General features: G+C 37.9%; 1 long non-coding RNA gene and 1 pseudogene across 1 annotated transcript; one reads left to right on the forward strand and one right to left on the reverse strand.

Moving 5' to 3' along the window:
* Nucleotides 1-1,809: 1,809 nt before the first annotated feature.
* On the forward strand, nucleotides 1,810-11,620 carry LOC120158406 (annotated as a pseudogene).
* Nucleotides 6,603-7,744, reverse strand: LOC120158330. The gene is made up of 3 exons (XR_005519223.1): nucleotides 7,505-7,744; nucleotides 7,377-7,430; nucleotides 6,603-6,769 (listed from the first exon to the last, which is right to left on the reverse strand). It is a non-coding gene; the product is annotated as an uncharacterized LOC120158330 (long non-coding RNA).
* Nucleotides 11,621-17,025: the final 5,405 nt, after the last annotated feature.

Genomic DNA, 17,025 nt, shown 5'->3' on the forward strand with positions numbered 1-17,025 from the left:
CCCCTTCCGTCATCCGCAAATTGAATAATTGCCTCATCAAATGAACTTTGTTTGAGGTTGATTGCTTCTCATACATACTGGAGAGAGCCGCCATAAGATCCGCCGTGGTCTTTTCCTTTGCTATGTTGAAAGCAACATTTCGGGACAACGTCAGTCGGATAACTCCGAGGGCTTGTCGGTCGAGAAGAGCCCAGTCTTCATTCTTCATGCCCTCTGGTTGCTTTCCTGAGAGGGGTTGATATAGATTTTTCTGGTACAGAAAATCTTCAATTTGCATCTTCCAAACTCCAAAGTCCACACCATCGAACTTTTCAATTTTCACTTTCCCTTCGTCTGCAGCCATCGCTCCCACTCGAATCTGGCTTCGTTTGGATCGTTTCTGACAATTTCTGCGAACTGCCGTGTATTAGAACACCTCCGTCGACAAACTCGTATCGCCGACCGAATTTCACTATTCACGAAATTCACTATTCATGTGAATAGTAATCCGAATAGTAACCTCGCAAAAAGATGACAGAATTCACAACCAAAAGCTCTGATGCCAGTTTGTCAGAAATAAACCGAGTACAAGTAATTTCCCTATAACCAGATTAGTGAGAATGCAAAATAAAAGCGGAAAAAATAATACCCGAAAAATTGATAACGGAGTTCGGCCAATTGTGCTTACGTCTCCGGACTGCTGCAGATCTTTTACTAAAAGAGAAAATTTACAGGTGTTTACAAAACACTCACTACTCACAAGAAAACTCTCTAGTATTGAAAGGAAGAAATGATTTTGGGATGATTTTGAAACTAAATGAGCTAGGGTACTTAGAGTTGAAACTTAGGACTAAACTTGTAAATACCCTAAAGTCCAAAGGGACTAAAATTATGATTATCTCTTTTATTTTCAACAATTAGCCGCCCCATGTGTTGTTTTTATTTTCCAGCCGCCCATGTTGGAAAGAACAGCCGCCCATGCCTTTAAATTTTCAACAGGTAATGGTGGCCTCAAACCTCTCAAGTATTGTTACAAGGATTTTTTGCACAATCCTTGAATCTGCTAGAGACGAACCTAGCAGTCTGACCTTATTGGCTATGCTAACGAGCCTGTCAGAATACTCCTTGACTGTCTTGGTTTCGTGCATCTTCTGCAGCTCAAATTCACGTACAAGATTCAACACTTGCATCCTGCGAATTTTTTCATCTCCTCGTAGTCAGCATTGAGATAATCCCATATCTCCTTTGCTGACTTTGGAGACATAATTCTGGTGAAAATAGTCAGTGATGCTGCAACAAATAAGCATGCTTTTGCCTTTGTTTTTCTTGCTTTCTTTTATTTTTGTGCTTTGATCTGTGCTATGGTAGGCTTGGTCGGCAATGCAGGAATCTCATAGTCTTCTTCCATAGCTTCCCAAAGATCTACAACCTCCTAGTAAGTCACCATGCGTACTGCCCATACTAGATAATTATCTCCATCAAATATAGGCTGCGTAATTAATGAAAAATTATTTTCACCTTCCATGCTATAGCAAAAACTAACATAGGTTCCTCACGAAAAAAAGATTTATTGCTAATTGTTGGTATTTAAAAAAAAAAAAACTCAATAGATGAAGGAAATTTAACGCTATTATATTATTCAACAATCATTCAGAATTTAGATACAATAAAATCTAACAACATGTTCCTAAGTTTAAGCAGCAACCCATTAATAACTACCTCCTAAACTTAAGCAACACTCAAATAACAAATAACTAAAAATAAAAAGTCCTAAACCACGTCAACTAACATCTGGATCCATCCTCGGTACCCCACACATAGACTGCAGTCATGCATGCAGCAGAACCACGTAATTATTCCAGTCTGCATGCACCATTAATGTTCTGATATGATTTGCAGCAATCGACTACTTCAACTACCACTTGCCTGCTGGATAGGTTATGCTGACCACTCAACTTCTATATTATACACTCAATTATTGATGCACTACCTATATTCTCTTAGGAGCGGCAGGCTGCGTTCCCTCACTGCCAGACTCAGATGCAAAAACTCACATTCAACCCTTGCTTAGCTGCCTCGTGTCAGAAAATCATTTCTCGGAAGTTACCTTCCTCTCCGGCCATAATCCTTGGCCACCATTTCTTGTAATGTAAATTCCTAAGAAACACTTGTTTCTTTCTCACTCTGAAAACTAATCTGCAACTTTTTTTTACCTTTAATTTATATATAAAATTTAAATATTTATGGGATAATTATGAAATTATCCCCCCAATATTAGAAAAGTTATACTTTGTCCCCTCAAGTTCAAATGATGGCTCCCTCCCTAGCTTGAAGTGATGAGGGAGTTGGATTCTGATATATTAGCTCTACAAGATGTGAAAGCAGAGGAAGAGAAAGCAATGAAGCCTTTGTCTAATTTAGCTGTTGCTTTGGGGATGAAATATGTGTTTGCTGAGAGCTGGGCACCGAAATACGGTAGCACCGTGCTTTCCAAGTGGCCGATTAAGCGGTGGAAAGTGCACTAGATCTTTGATGATACAGATTGCAAGTCAGTTTCCTCTTCTCTTCATTATGATTCCTAACGATGCCAAAAGTGGTTCCATATAAGAAATCTACCAAGTTGTTTTGTAATTGCAATCTTCTTCTATATGAGATAACTTCCTGGAAATTTTATGTTACAACTGCTACCGAAAAATGCAGGACAGGTGAAGCCACGAAGGAGCAAGAGGGAAAGAAGAATTCCAACCTCCCTAACTGATTTTGTCCTATCTTAAGGAATAGACTATAAATAAGATGTGTTTGTAAGCCCTGGGCATGAAAAACCTGCACTTGTTTTCCCTTCTCTGAAATCTAATTCTCATTCTTCCTTCTCTCAATTTCTATTTTGTCCTTTCTTCCAATTTGTTCATAACAAATTGGTGCTTTCGTTACCCTTGTCATGGTGAATCATACTGAAGCCACTAAAACCCTTCAGGATACCTTAGCTCAACATGACAAGATTCTCACCTCGTTACAATCCCATGTCACGACCCAGGATCAATGAAACTCAACTACCCAGCTCACCCTCCAGGATAGGTCTACTCACCTACATGGCATTGCTACCCAGTTGAGAATCTCGACGACTTCATCCAGAGGTGGGGACGTTACCGTTGATAGCAGTGCAATTCGATGAAAGGCAAAGGTCCGCGGTGATTCGGAGGATGTTTTTCCTTTTGCTCCAAAGTCAGTTCAAGTGGAACTTCCTTTGTTTACTGGGAAGGATCCCGAAGAATGGTTAGCATCGGCCCATGATTTTTTTAGTTTTACAGTACGGAAGACCATCACCGCGTCACCATAGCTTCTTTCCGAATGGATGGCACGACGAAGAAATGGTTCTGGTGGAATTAACGCCAAAGGTAACTGGTCGGGTGGAACCACTTGGTTGATGCAATTCGAAGCGATTCACTGTTCTGGAAATTGAATCGTCGGCGGGACAATTATCCAAATTGACTCAAACAACAATTGTGGAGGATTATCAATCTCGGTTCGAGGATTTGACCTTACGTACTCATAATTTATCCGATGAGTTTTTATCTAACTGTTTTATTTTTTAGATTGCGCGCAGACATCAAGAATGAGGTGCTCAGTCACCGTCCTTCATCCATGATTGAAGTTCAGGCTCTTGCTCGATTACATGAAACTCGTTTACATGATCGACGTTAATTGGGTCGGCCCTCCTCCAACAAAATTCCACCATTGTTACCCACTCCCAAACTGGTTGTTAATTAATGGGCCTAAATTTCAACCGGGTCGCCCCTCCATTGGATCAACCCAATTCGACAGTTCCCTCTAGTCTGACCCCTCGTATTTCATCGGCTAAGGCTCAAGCATGCCGTGAAAAGGGGATGTGTTATTATTGTGATGCCAAGTATATGCTTGGGCATAAATGCAAAGACCCCCAATTATTTATTTTGGACGATGAAGGTATCGTTGATGTTCTAGTCTCACAGCCGTCGATTCTTATTGTTTCGGATAGAGATGACGTCGACGGTTATGGGCAGGATCACTCTTTGGTTTGCTTTAATCTTTTGGCAGGTGGGTTCAATTCGAGTACCATTAGAATGGTAGGGGATATTTCTGGTCATCAGATTCGAGTTCTAATCGACGGTGGCAGTACGCATAACTTTATCCAATCTTGCGTGGCCAAGCATTTGGGGCTTCCGATTACATGTACTCCCAATTTCAGGGTTATGGTGGGCTATGGACAGAAGGTACAGAATGAGGGTTGTATCAAGGATCTTCACTTACGTGTTCAAGGGACTGAAATTGTGACATATTTTTATGTACTTCCGTTAGAAGGTACTGAATTGGTACTTGGGGTTGCATATCTGGATACTTTGGGGCCGATCATGATGTATTTCTCCAAGTTGTCGTTTCAATTTCGTCAAGATTCCGTTGAAGTTTGTTGGTGGGGCGAGTCTAGTTCTGGACCTCAACAAGCTCAATTTCAATCGCTCCGTCGGATGGCTGAAACAAAAGCCATGGCCACGTGCTATTTGTTGTATTTCCAACAACCACCCCTTGATCGAACCTTAGGTTGAATCGCACGACATGACAGCTCTCTTGGATGAGTTTGGATCAGTGTTTGTTCCCCTCAGGGCCTTCCACCTGCTCGACAAAATGACCATGCCATACATCTTCAATCCGATGCGAAGCCATTCAACGTTCGTCCGTATCGTTACCCCTATTTCTAAAAAGGAGAAGTCGAACGCCAAGTTCAACAGATGTTAGATCAGAACTTAATTCTCTGTAGCACTAATCCGTTTTCTTCCCCCGTACTCCTTGTCAAAAAATAAAAAGGATGGCACGTGGCGGTTTTGTGTGGATTATCGACCATTAAACGCCGTTACAGTCAAGGACAAATTCTCTATTCCAACAGCTGATGACTTGTTTGATGAGTTAGGCAATTCCCAGTTTTTCTCGAAGCTCGATTTGTTTGTCGGCTACCACCAAATTCGAGTTCATGCTGTCGATGTTCACAAAACGGCATTTTTGAAATCACGAGGGCACTATGAATCTCGTCATGCCCTTCGGCTTGACCAATGCTCCGTCTACTTTTAAAGCTACGATGAATACTATTTTTTGCCTTTTTTTACGCAAATTTGTATTGATATTTCTTGATGATATACTCGTTTATAGTCGTTCTTGGCAGGATCATTTGGAGCATGTAAGGCAAGTTCTGTCACGCTTGCAAGAGGATTTTTTTGCTAAGCGCAGCAAATGCACTTTTAGGCAAACTTCAGCCGAGTATTTGGGGCATATCGTTTCAAGGGAGATATTAGTTGTTGACCCGACCAAGATCAAGGCGATACGTGCTTAGCCCACCCCCACAACAATTTGGGAGGTCCGGAGCTTTCTCGTTATTGCAGGGTATTATCGGTGCTTTATAAAATGTTTTGTCTCCATAGCAGCTCCGATTTCAGATTTGTTGCACAAGGGACAGTCTTTCGAATGGACTCCTGCGGCTCAAACAGCCTTGGATCTCCTTAAATTGTGTCTTTGCTCCGCACCAGTGTTGGCTCTGCCTCAATTTGATAAGGAATTTCAGGTAGAAACAGACGCATCAGGCGTCGGCATTGGCGTTGTTCTCACTCAGGAGGGTAAACCATTGGCCTGTTTTACTCAGAAATTGTGCCCTCGCTTGCAGAATTCCTCGGCCTATTCTCGCGAGATGTACGCGATAACACAAGCTGTGGGCAAATGGCAACAATATTTGGTGGGTCGTAAATTCAGTATCCTTATAGACTAACGAGCACTCCGTGAGTTAAACCAGCAGACCATACAAACACCGGAACAACAACGATGGCTCTCCATATTGGTTGGGTATGATTTCGACATCCACTATCATCAGGGGAGACACAATATCGTTGCCGATGCTGTCACGCGAAACTTTGGCTAGTTTCATGGCTCTCTTTCGGTCTGTTTTGGGCATTACTGAAGCAATCTGAGCTGCAATGCTCACCGATGAGGAAACACAATTGCTTCAATCCGATTTACAGCAAGGTTCCCCCGAATTAGTTGGCTATGATGATAGGGTTGGCTATGATGATAGGGATGGCTTGATTTTGTTTAAAGGTCGTGTTCTATTGCCTAAAGAGACAAAATTGCGCACTTTGCTTTTGCGTGAATTTTACAGTTGTGTTTTGGGTGGTTATGCTGGGATTACACGAACTTTCCATCGTCTTGCTGCTGGGTTTTATTAGAAAGGGATTCGTCAAGATATGCGTCGTTTTGTGCTCAATTGTCAAGACTCAAGAATGTCAATGGATGAAGAGTGTCAGTTTGTCGCCGACAGGTTTGCTTCAACCCCTTCCTATTCCTACCCAAGTATTTGAAGATATATCGATGGAGTTCATTGTGGGGCTGTAATGGTAAAGAAGCTATTTTGGTAGTCATGGATCACCTTACGAAATATGGTCATTTTTCTGCTTTGCCTCGCCATTTTGATGGTGCCTATATTGCTCGTATCTTTATGCAAAGTGTAGACACCCGTTTTTGTTTGGGATATAAATATTATATTATGATTATTATTATATTATATGATTATTATTATTATTTATTATTATTATTATTATTATTATTATTTATTACAACTATTTTTAGGCCCAATTAAAAAGCTCTAACAGAAGCCCAATGCCCAGATATAATCCCTTGTTACACGCCACCTCATGTAACAGATGGTCCAAGGTCTCCAAGGTCATTCGACACCAGCTCAAGCCAAATCACTGCTGAGCCATTCTCGCCACCAAATCTGCACCCAACAACAAAACATAAACAAGTCACATGCCAAAGTCAAAAATAAATTCCACCTACCCAAACCTAAACCCATCAAAATTTCACCAAATGCAAGGAAATTAAAGAAAAATGACAAGAGGCTTTCGGTGGAATGAAGGAAATAAAGGTGGAATGAAGGAAATAAAGGGAGTACAACTATCAACGAAAGAGAGGGAATTTTGGAAACGAGAGTTCACGAACAGCAGGGGGTTCGAACAAAAATCATCAACAACCATTCGAACAGGGGACAGCAAAGAAAAAACAGGAAATACGGATCAAAAGGAGAGCAAACCAAAAAGCATCAAGGGGAGGAAATCGATCGAAAAAAGAGAAATCATTTGTAACTAGGGTATTCTGAAGCCCACAAAAACAGTGTGTAATAGGGATTATTCCCTGTATTTTCCGAAAGCAATAGCAACTGATGAAGGTGATTTTCGTACTCATTTTCCTTTTGGTGTGATGTGTGGGTATGCTTTTGGTTTTGAAACGAACTAAATGAACAAAAGTATGGATTTCCATAAATAACATCATGCAATCATTTTTATCAAGAGCAAAAAGTTAATAGGTTAGAGTGTTTCGGTTACCTTGTTCGTCGACTCTCATCGGAGCGGAGGACCGGTTGTGTGAGATTCGAATAGCTTTCAGTAGAGAGGATTAGATCAAAGCAAATATAAAATAAAATAGAAGGGTAAGAGTTTTAGATCTAATTTACCTTGTGATGAGTAGGATCGTCGGGCTATAGCAGTTGAGAGGTCGGGGTTCTTGAACGATCTTCGTGTTTGCTTTCGCACTTTTGGGGTTTGGCTTAGGGTTTAGGCGAGGGAGGGGAGCTAGGTTCGGTCTTGCGGTTGTGAGTGAAGAAGGTGAGGTCTCAGCCTAGCGTGGGTGAGTGGTACTGCTCGCACAGAATTGGAGAGAAGATGTTGCAGGCTTTATTTTTTAGTTGAGTTTAGGTGAGTGGTCCCTTGTATATCTATATAATATTATCATTTTAAATATTATTTACAACTTTACAATATGTGTATATATTACTAAACATGGTTTGTTTGTTATGAAGGGATTACACGTTTATTCTCTTAGCATATATTAAATATTTTAGTACATCTATACATTTTTTTATATTTAAACGTAGTTGCTTTAAGTGTATCAGGTTGCTATTTTTATTAAACGTATGCGCATGTGTTTCCATATTATGTATTGAATTTTCCTTTACCATGTGGGAACATTATGATATATGTCAGTGCAATGTATAATTCATGTTCATCATTTTTCATATTACATGGCAGTTTGTAAATATCATGAATATATTGGTATTAAACATGTTCTAATTATTGTACTATATACTGTTTATATATTCTATGTTACATTGTAAATATAAATTATAAATCATATTACTAAATAAGCATATATAATTCTTACATAAGTATGTCGTTTTGCATAACTTTTTACAAATTCAAGTGATTTCTTTATTTTTTTTATATTAAATATATATAATTTAATCCTTATTTTAACATGAATGATTATTTTCTAAAATTTATATTTTAATTTGTTATGTTTTTGCATTTGAGTCATACTGGTGCATTACATATTAATATATATATGTTGGGTATAATGTGTGGTAATATAATATGTATGTAATTCTCTATGTTAAAATACCATTGCATTATATTTTAATCATAATATTGGTTTAATTAATTTTTACATGACATCATTTTTGTATGATTTTCATAATAGCCTCACGTGCATAACTCGATATTATTACATAATGGGATTAAGGGTATTACCCTTTTAATTTAAAATCGTTTTAAGTGGGTTGTCATAACGCATTCGATGTCCGCTTTTAACGATTTTAAAATAGAAGTGTATCCCATCAGTGACACCTAAGAAATTGATTTATTCACTTTAAAATTTGAGAATGTAAGAAAAAGAAATGTTCGACTATTTAAATTTATCGAGAAAATGTTTTTATAACTATTTAAGATATGGTCTCGACATTTTTAAATAATCGAACATTTTTTATCTTTCTAAAGGCTGGATAAATTTTAACTTAATCAATCTTAGTGCTTTGAAATAATATAAAATTCATGTGTTGTTATTTTGTCGGGGATCATAAACCAAATTAAACTCGAATTTGTAAATTTCATTGCAAAAACATTAATTAATCGACGAGGTACCGATATAGGGCGTTGTGGGGGTGCTAATCATTCCCTATGCGTAATCGACTCCCGAACTCACTTTCTGGTAACGTGGACTTAAATTTTTTGTTTTAATTAAATTAATTTTTATTTAAAATGACAACGTTTTTGGGTGTCCAATTACACCCTAGTCAAAGATTGGTGATGACTCCTCGAACCGTACGTTTTATCTTAAAAAAAAGAATCCCAAATTTTTTGAAACAAGAAGTTTTCTAAAATCACATCGATTTTAATTAAAATTCAATTGTAAAGAGAATAAATAAAAATGACGTGACTTTTCAAAATCTAGGTTCACCACTTAAAAATCGTTTCGACACAAAGAGTGGTCAAATTACATGGTATTCCACGTACCATTGTGAGCGACAGAGATAGTATTTTTTCTGAGTGCATTTTGGACATAATTGGCTAAATTACAAGGCACAGAGTTATGTTTCAGTTCGGCATTCCATCCCCAATCCGATGGTCAAACGGAACGTTAAATCGTTGTCTAGAGATGTATTTACGCTGTATGACGGGGGTGATCCTAGTAAATGGGAAAAATTTTAGCTTGGGAGGAGTATTAGTAAAACAGGGTGTTTCAAGCATCTGCTGATATGACACCGTTTCACGCGTTGTATGGTCATGAACCCCCTATATTTTTAGAGGTTGTTTATTTACTTCATAATGATTAAACGTTGAATCATTCAAATGTTGAATGATTCAGAGACTCTGTATAAATTAGTTCTGAATGTGACATGTTGTTTGATAATGACTCTAAATAATTCAGAATGTACTTCTGTGTTAAATCATTTAGTATTATTTTATTGAATCAGTCAGCACTAAATCATTTAGATGTGCGAAACAAATGCACTGAATGTTGAACGGTTCAGCATTCAGCACTAAATGATTACATTAAGAGGCAAACAAACGGGTCTTGCATATTTGAAAGGTAGTCCTTTTAACAAGCAGCTTGCTCAAGACCTCTTGGAAAGAGACGTACTTTTGCAACTCTTGAAACACAATTTGACAAAGACTCAGACTCGAATGAAAATTCAAGCAGACAGGCACCGTCGTGATCTGAAGTTGGCGGTTTGCAATTGGGCGTTTGTCAAATTACTGCCATACTGTCAATTGTCTTTGTGACTGCAGCGTCATCAGAAAATCGAGCCTCGTTTCTTTGGTCCTTACCAGGTACTCAAACAAATTGGGTCGATTGCTTACAAGCTTGACTTTCCAAGCTTGACAAGGATTCATCCCGTCTTACATATATCTCAACTCAAACCTTGCACTGGACAGATTCTACGGTAGATCACCTCTTTGCCGCTAATGCGTGAGAACATTTCGATTACCTCGGGTGCTTCAAACCTTGAGGACAAGGTTTCTTCTCCAGGTGGGGGTCATGTTACAGAGACTACCGAAAATGCAGGACATGTGGAGCCACGAAGGAGCAAGAGGGAAAGAAGAACTGCAACCTCCCTATCTGATTTTGTCCTATCTTAGGGAATAGACTATAAATAAGATGTGTTTGTAAGCCCTAGGCATGAAAAACCTGCACTTGTTTTCCCTTCTCTGAAATCTAAGTCTCGTTTTTCCTCTCAATTTCTATATTGTCCTTTCTTCCAATTTGTTCATAACATTTTATCCCACCAAGTAACATTGAATCTGTGGGAAATCTGGGAAAATAACCAAATTATGACAAAGATCAGTAGTTAAACTATAGTTGTTGGCATTAGTTCAAAGTGGAGAAGATTTAGTGTTATACGCTGTTGAGCTTGTTGTTAATAAATCATTGACATACACAGGACTAATGCAAAACAACTGAAATACTCTTAAATGTATGTAGTTCTTTCTTTGTTATCTATGCCCTATGAACAAAGCTTGAGAATTCCTTTTCTGAACGAGTCCGAAGAGATCGAAAGTTTCCGAACTCGATCTTATGCTGACCGGCTTGGGGTTTTCGATGATAGGAATGTCCTAAAGGCAACTATCGAAGTACCCGAGACTGGAGAAGTCAACTTCCATTGCACGCACACCCTGATCATCTTGGTGAGAATTGGCTCATGAAGCAGATAAATGCGATAATTCTATCGAATGACAGCCCACATATTTTAGCTGGAGGTCTCAATTCCTTGGAAGAAACAGATTGCTCCAACGAAAGTGGACGGATATCGTAAAGGTATATATATTATATGGGGACATTTTCCTGAACATTATCTGTCAGGATTTTGAAGTAACATCTTTCAAATGGACTTGTCTTTTTTGCAGTAGCATGAGGAGATGGGGAAACCGATACCAAAGGCTGAAGTGATGAAGTTTCTGAAGAACAAACACTATACTGATGCTAAGGACTTTGCAGGGGAATGTGAACCTGTGGTAGTGATTGCCAAACGCCAAAGTATGAAACCATTCTCTTTGAACTCTTCCCTTTAACATAACATGACACGATCCGATTCGATGCAGGTGTACAGGGAACGTGCAAGTACGGTACTCGGGTCAATTACATACTGGCATCACCGAATTCACCGTACAAGTTTGCTACGGGGTCTTATTCGGTCCTGTCATCGAAAGGGACTTCAGATCATCACATAGTAAAAGTCAAAATGATAAAAGTAAACGATAATGTCAAAGAAAACGTCGATAGAAAGCGACGATAACAAAAACAGAAACAAAACAGAAAGCTATAAAGATTACAAACAGTTCTCCATCGAAATGTATGTGGAAAACACATGCTACATGAGACGAAATTGACTTTCAAAATTTTCTTTTACCTTTTGTTATCAACTCTAGGGAGCAGATGATTTTGAATCTGGACCCTACTGTGCTCTGTATATCGTTAACAGCTTAAAAAAGAAGTTGGCATATGGTATGAAATTTATTTGGATAGATATTATTCGTGAAGATAAACCAATTGAATATATTTATGTTCGTTCGTTTATTAAATAGACAAAATTTTTGTTAATACTCGTTTATTTTTCTTAATAAACAAACGTTATAAAAACAATTCATCGAGCGCTTTGTTGATTTACAACCCTAACTGTTGTTACTCTGGAAGCACATTGTTGAAGCAAAACAAGTGTCACCGTTGACTGAGAGTAGAAAGTATGTGCAGAACGAGCATCACCTTTCTGCAAGCTCGCACTAGCATGAGCTGCATCAGTTGTGCAGCATCCCACCCATACTTTGTGTTGGACATAATGTGATTTGCTTGTTCAAATATGCCAACTTTTGGAGTCATGGCTCTCCCACCATTTTAGGTACCATACTACATTCATTAGACCATATTTTCGACCCAAACATCATTAATACATAATTCCCTACCTCTTAAACTCAAATTCAGCCTCCTTTTATCTGAAATCCGGCCCCAACCTAACCATCAACGGCCGCGGTGTCCATGAAAGAAAGAAACTATGTTGATGGTGGGAGGGCCAAGACTCCAATCTTTTATGATGTAATTCTTTTAAAAGTGTCTTCTAGTTTTAAGATAAATCAAATTAAATCATACTTCAGTTTTATTATTATTTATATTTAATATAATATATTAACCATCAGTTATGGATGTAAGGGACCTTGCCCTCCAACATTTTTTTCTCTCACTCAAATACATGTATTTAACACGCATGCATTTAATTTTTTAGATAAAATTTATATAACTTTTATGTTTCTCATTTAATTTGGTTTAATTTGTGATTAAATTGTTGCCACTTATGTAAAAGATATATTTTATATGATATGTTTTTGTAATGATGAATTCAAAAATGTTTTTAAAAGGAAACATTTGTATATATTAACAATATAAATTTTTTATAAGAATATACACAAATAAAACTTTAAGGAATCATAATTAATTACATATATAAATGTTTTTAAAAGAAAACATTCGTATATATTAACGATATAAAATTCTTATAAGAGTGGATATAAATAAAATTTTAAGGAATCATAATTAATTACATGTATAATTACCCAATGTTAGCACAAGTGGTTCGGATTCAGAAATTTGAGTTTGAAAGGTCAAGTTTGAATCCTATCACCGTCACTCTTGGTGGGCAATCTGCAGAGCCGTCTCGAATATTTTCGGGACCCTTAGCGAAAATAAAAAAAATAGGACCTTATTGAAGAAAAATATACTCCATTACTTTAAACAATTAATTTAATATTGCAGAAAATTATTAAAGTCTTTCGAATATTAATTTCATTGTTTTGTTAAGAAAACATCTTAAATACAACTAAGAGTATAAAAATCGAATGTGGGTATAAATTATGATATGAGTTTTATTCTGAATAATAAATTAAAAAATAAAGAATAGCATATTATGTTATCATTAGATTAAGATTGGAGAAGACTAAAAATTAAAAAATATTTGGTTAATTGAAAAATAAGATTTGTAAAAAGAGACAAATATAATTAGATTTAATTCAAAATTAAATGAATTAACGAGAGAGAAGGAAAAAGGGTTGAGAAATTGAGAATTTTATGAAATTGTAAAAAATTAGAGGCCTTAATTATAAAGGTAAAAATTGAGATTGAAAAAAATAAAGGCCTCAATTGTAAAGGTATAATTGAGATCGAAAATTCTTAGGGGCCTCAATTAGAAAGTTAGAAAGTTAGATTAATTAAGGCCCTCAATTATAAAGTTAAAAAAAAGTGAGATTAAAAAATATGGGCCTCAATTATAAAGGTAGAAATTGAGATTGAAAAAATTTAAAGACCGTAGAAAGTGAGATAGAAAAAACTTAAAAGCTTCAATTATAAAGTTAAAAGTGAGATTATAAAATTAGGGGCCTCAATTATAAAGGTAAAAAATGTGATTGAAAAAAAAATAGAGATTTCAATTATAAAAATAAAATGTTAGATTGAATAATATTATGACCTCAATTATAAAAGTGAAAAATAAGATTTAAAAAAATTAAGGATTTAATTATAATGATAAAAAATAGGGGCCTTAATTACAAGGATAAAAAATGGGGGCCCTAAGCACTCGCCCAGGGCGCTCCCCCAATAGTCGGGTCTGATAATATGTAAATTTCTATGTAAGTCCTAATTGGGTTTTAGGTATACCCTGACCCTGGACTGAGAGAATCACTCCTTACCTGAACTTTATTATAAACAAATACCCAAAAGAATTTAATCTATTATTACATTTTGAAGTCGCTTACTATGCAACATACATTCTCCCATGACATAAACAAATATTAATCCAAAAAAATAATTTTTAAAAAATATTAATTTTGATATCATTTTTAAAGGCGATATTTGGATAAAAGGTGTTTTTCCCGAAAAATCACCTATTTCAAGTAATATTTCTGATTAGGCACTTTTCAGACTATATTTCCCAATCTAACACCCTTTGCAGAGCGTTTTTTGCTGATTTGGTACCACGTGGGGTAAGACGCCCCCTGTAGCGCGCCTTATGCTGACATGTGATACACGTGTGTAAAGCGTGGCCCCTGGGGCGCACCTTAGGCCACGTAGGAGTATAGCGCGGGGCAGGGGCCGCGCCTTACCTGTAAATCTGCCACGCGTCAGAAATGCGCCTCCTTAGGTATAATTACCCACCTACCCTGACTCTTCACACCCCAATCCCTCCCTATAAATACCCCTATCCTCAATCACTTTCATCATACAAAATTCTCTCAAATTCTCTCAACTTCTCTCAAATACTCTTATAATATCTGTCTAAGGTATATTTTATTATATTTTTAATATTTTTTATTTAATTTATTTAAGTTTTTAATTTATTTAATATTTTACTTAATTAATTTTTTTGCAGATATAAAATGGAAGACAGTCTACTTCGCTTGGATGAAAATCATATATCTCGACACTTTGCTGATACGGTAACATTTTAACGTTTTAATTTAATTTAAATTATTAGTAATAATTTGTTAATTTATTTAATGCATAATTATTAGATTAAGAATTAATTTTTGTAATTATTTAATTTTAGGAGAAGGACCGTGTATTAGATTCTTTTATTAGGAACCTTAAGTTAGTGATACCTAGCTGTGTCTTGCCGTATTTAGTAGATGCTGGATTCGGTTACATAGGTAGATATCAGGGTCACTGTAAGATAGAACCAAACCTTATTTCTGCCTCAGTAGAGAGGTGGAGGTCGGAGACCCACACATTCAATCTTCCGTGCGGAGAGTGCACGATTACACTTGAGGATGTTGTTATGCACCTGGGGGCTTCCGGTAGATGGAGATGTGATATCAGGGATCGCGTAGGGTTCTTGGACTACTTTGTGCCAGGAAAATCTATGGCGTGTCCCGAAAAATTTTAACGGTGGTCGGATACCGTTAAATTGGTTAGATGCCAATTTTTGGGAGTTGAGCGAGGACGCCTCTGATGATGAAGTTAAAATGTATGCATGGGCATGCATACTGCAGTTGATAGGAGGGTTGCTGATGCCGGAAAAATCGCGCAACCAAGTTCACTGCATGTGGTTACGACATCTTGGCGACTTTCATCTGGTCGGATCACTCAGTTGGGGCTCGACAGTTTTGGCTTTATTGTACAGGGAGATGTGTCGAGCCACTGACTACAAGAGAAATGCTATCGGCAGATGTCTCCTGCTGCTGCAGTCTTGGGGTATGATATCGATTGCCCTTTTTATGTCCCGTTGTCAAGAACTCATTCGTATTTCTGCTACTATTGAGGTAATTATAAAACTGATTTCATTTATTAATCATTCTATACAGTGTATAATAAATTTTGTTTTCCTTGAATAGGTGGTCTACTGATAGGAAAAATCATCAGGAGCTACCTGATGATTTAGAAAAAATTAGGGTGCTAATCGATCAGAAGGCTGGCACACAGGTATGCATTTTAATGTTTAAAAATCGATTTTAGATTGTAGTTGTATAATTAGATTATTATTTTGATAAAAATTATATATATTTGTTTTAGTTTGAATGGGTGACATATTCTAATGATGATGTGAGGATGGTGATCCCACCTGAGTTGAGGGGCCCATTAGATGTTTGGATGACGATGGTCCCTTTGATCTGTTATGTGACCGTCGAGTGGCACTCCACTGATCGCATACTCCGCAAATTTAGTTGTTTTCAACCAATTCCGGAAGCACCTCACAATATGAACGAGCTGCATAGCACAGATAGATGCGGTAAGACCGATACAGATTGGCTGGTGAGACATCATGAGTGGGTTGTGCTGTGGGAGGATTGACATCGGCGCCTTCCCTGTAGAGAGCCCATTTTTTACTGACCTCTTGATGGTTGCTGACGGTTATTATGAATGGTTCAACAATAACGGGAAATCGTTTCTGCTTCCTGAGGATTCACGAGGGCGGACCTTTCCACGACGTTGACAGAGACGTTCACCGACACAGCACCATCGTCCCCCGACTCGTGGACGGAGAGCAGGTGCTTCCAGTTCATCCTCTGCTGCACCACCAGAACCTTCACAATAGCCATCGTCTATAGCGACTTACATATCGTAGCCATATGTTATGCCGCCACCGCCATTCCCTTACCCGATGCCGCCGCCGCCACCATCACCTTGTTTTATGTCCCTGCCGCCGCTACCTTCACAGAGTTATATGACCCCTCCTGGAGGCTATTATGGGTCTATGTTTATATATTCGACTTGGGGTTCATATGCTGGATATTTGGCGGGTTCATCCTCATCACCCATGGTCGTAGCACAAACTCCTCCTGTACAGTTTTCACACTCAGCGATGTTTGGGTTTTCCCAGTTTTCGCAGGCCGGTCGGATAGTCAGTCATACACCTCCAGGGTCCTTATTCTATGGAGGTGTTTCATCGTCATCAGCTCCTCATCAACAAAATTTAGCTGCTCAGGACGAGGACGAAGCGGTGATTTTGGGTGAATGAATAGTCCAGTCTCAGCACCATCCGCACCAGGCTCACGAAGCAGTTCTTCTGGTGGAGATGATGATTCCTCCATGCTCTCCACATTTAGGTCGAATAACCTACTACTTGCACGCCTTCCCCTTGAACTGAAAGGCATATCGACATTGAGATCGAAAAAGCTCGCAGTCAAATGCCTCCCCCTGGAGCTTGAAGCCATCGTGTCA

The sequence above is a fragment of the Hibiscus syriacus genome, unplaced genomic scaffold (genome assembly GCF_006381635.1).
Source record: "Hibiscus syriacus cultivar Baekdansim isolate YM2019G1 unplaced genomic scaffold, ASM638163v2 tig00111311_pilon, whole genome shotgun sequence".
NCBI lineage: Eukaryota > Viridiplantae > Streptophyta > Magnoliopsida > Malvales > Malvaceae > Hibiscus > Hibiscus syriacus.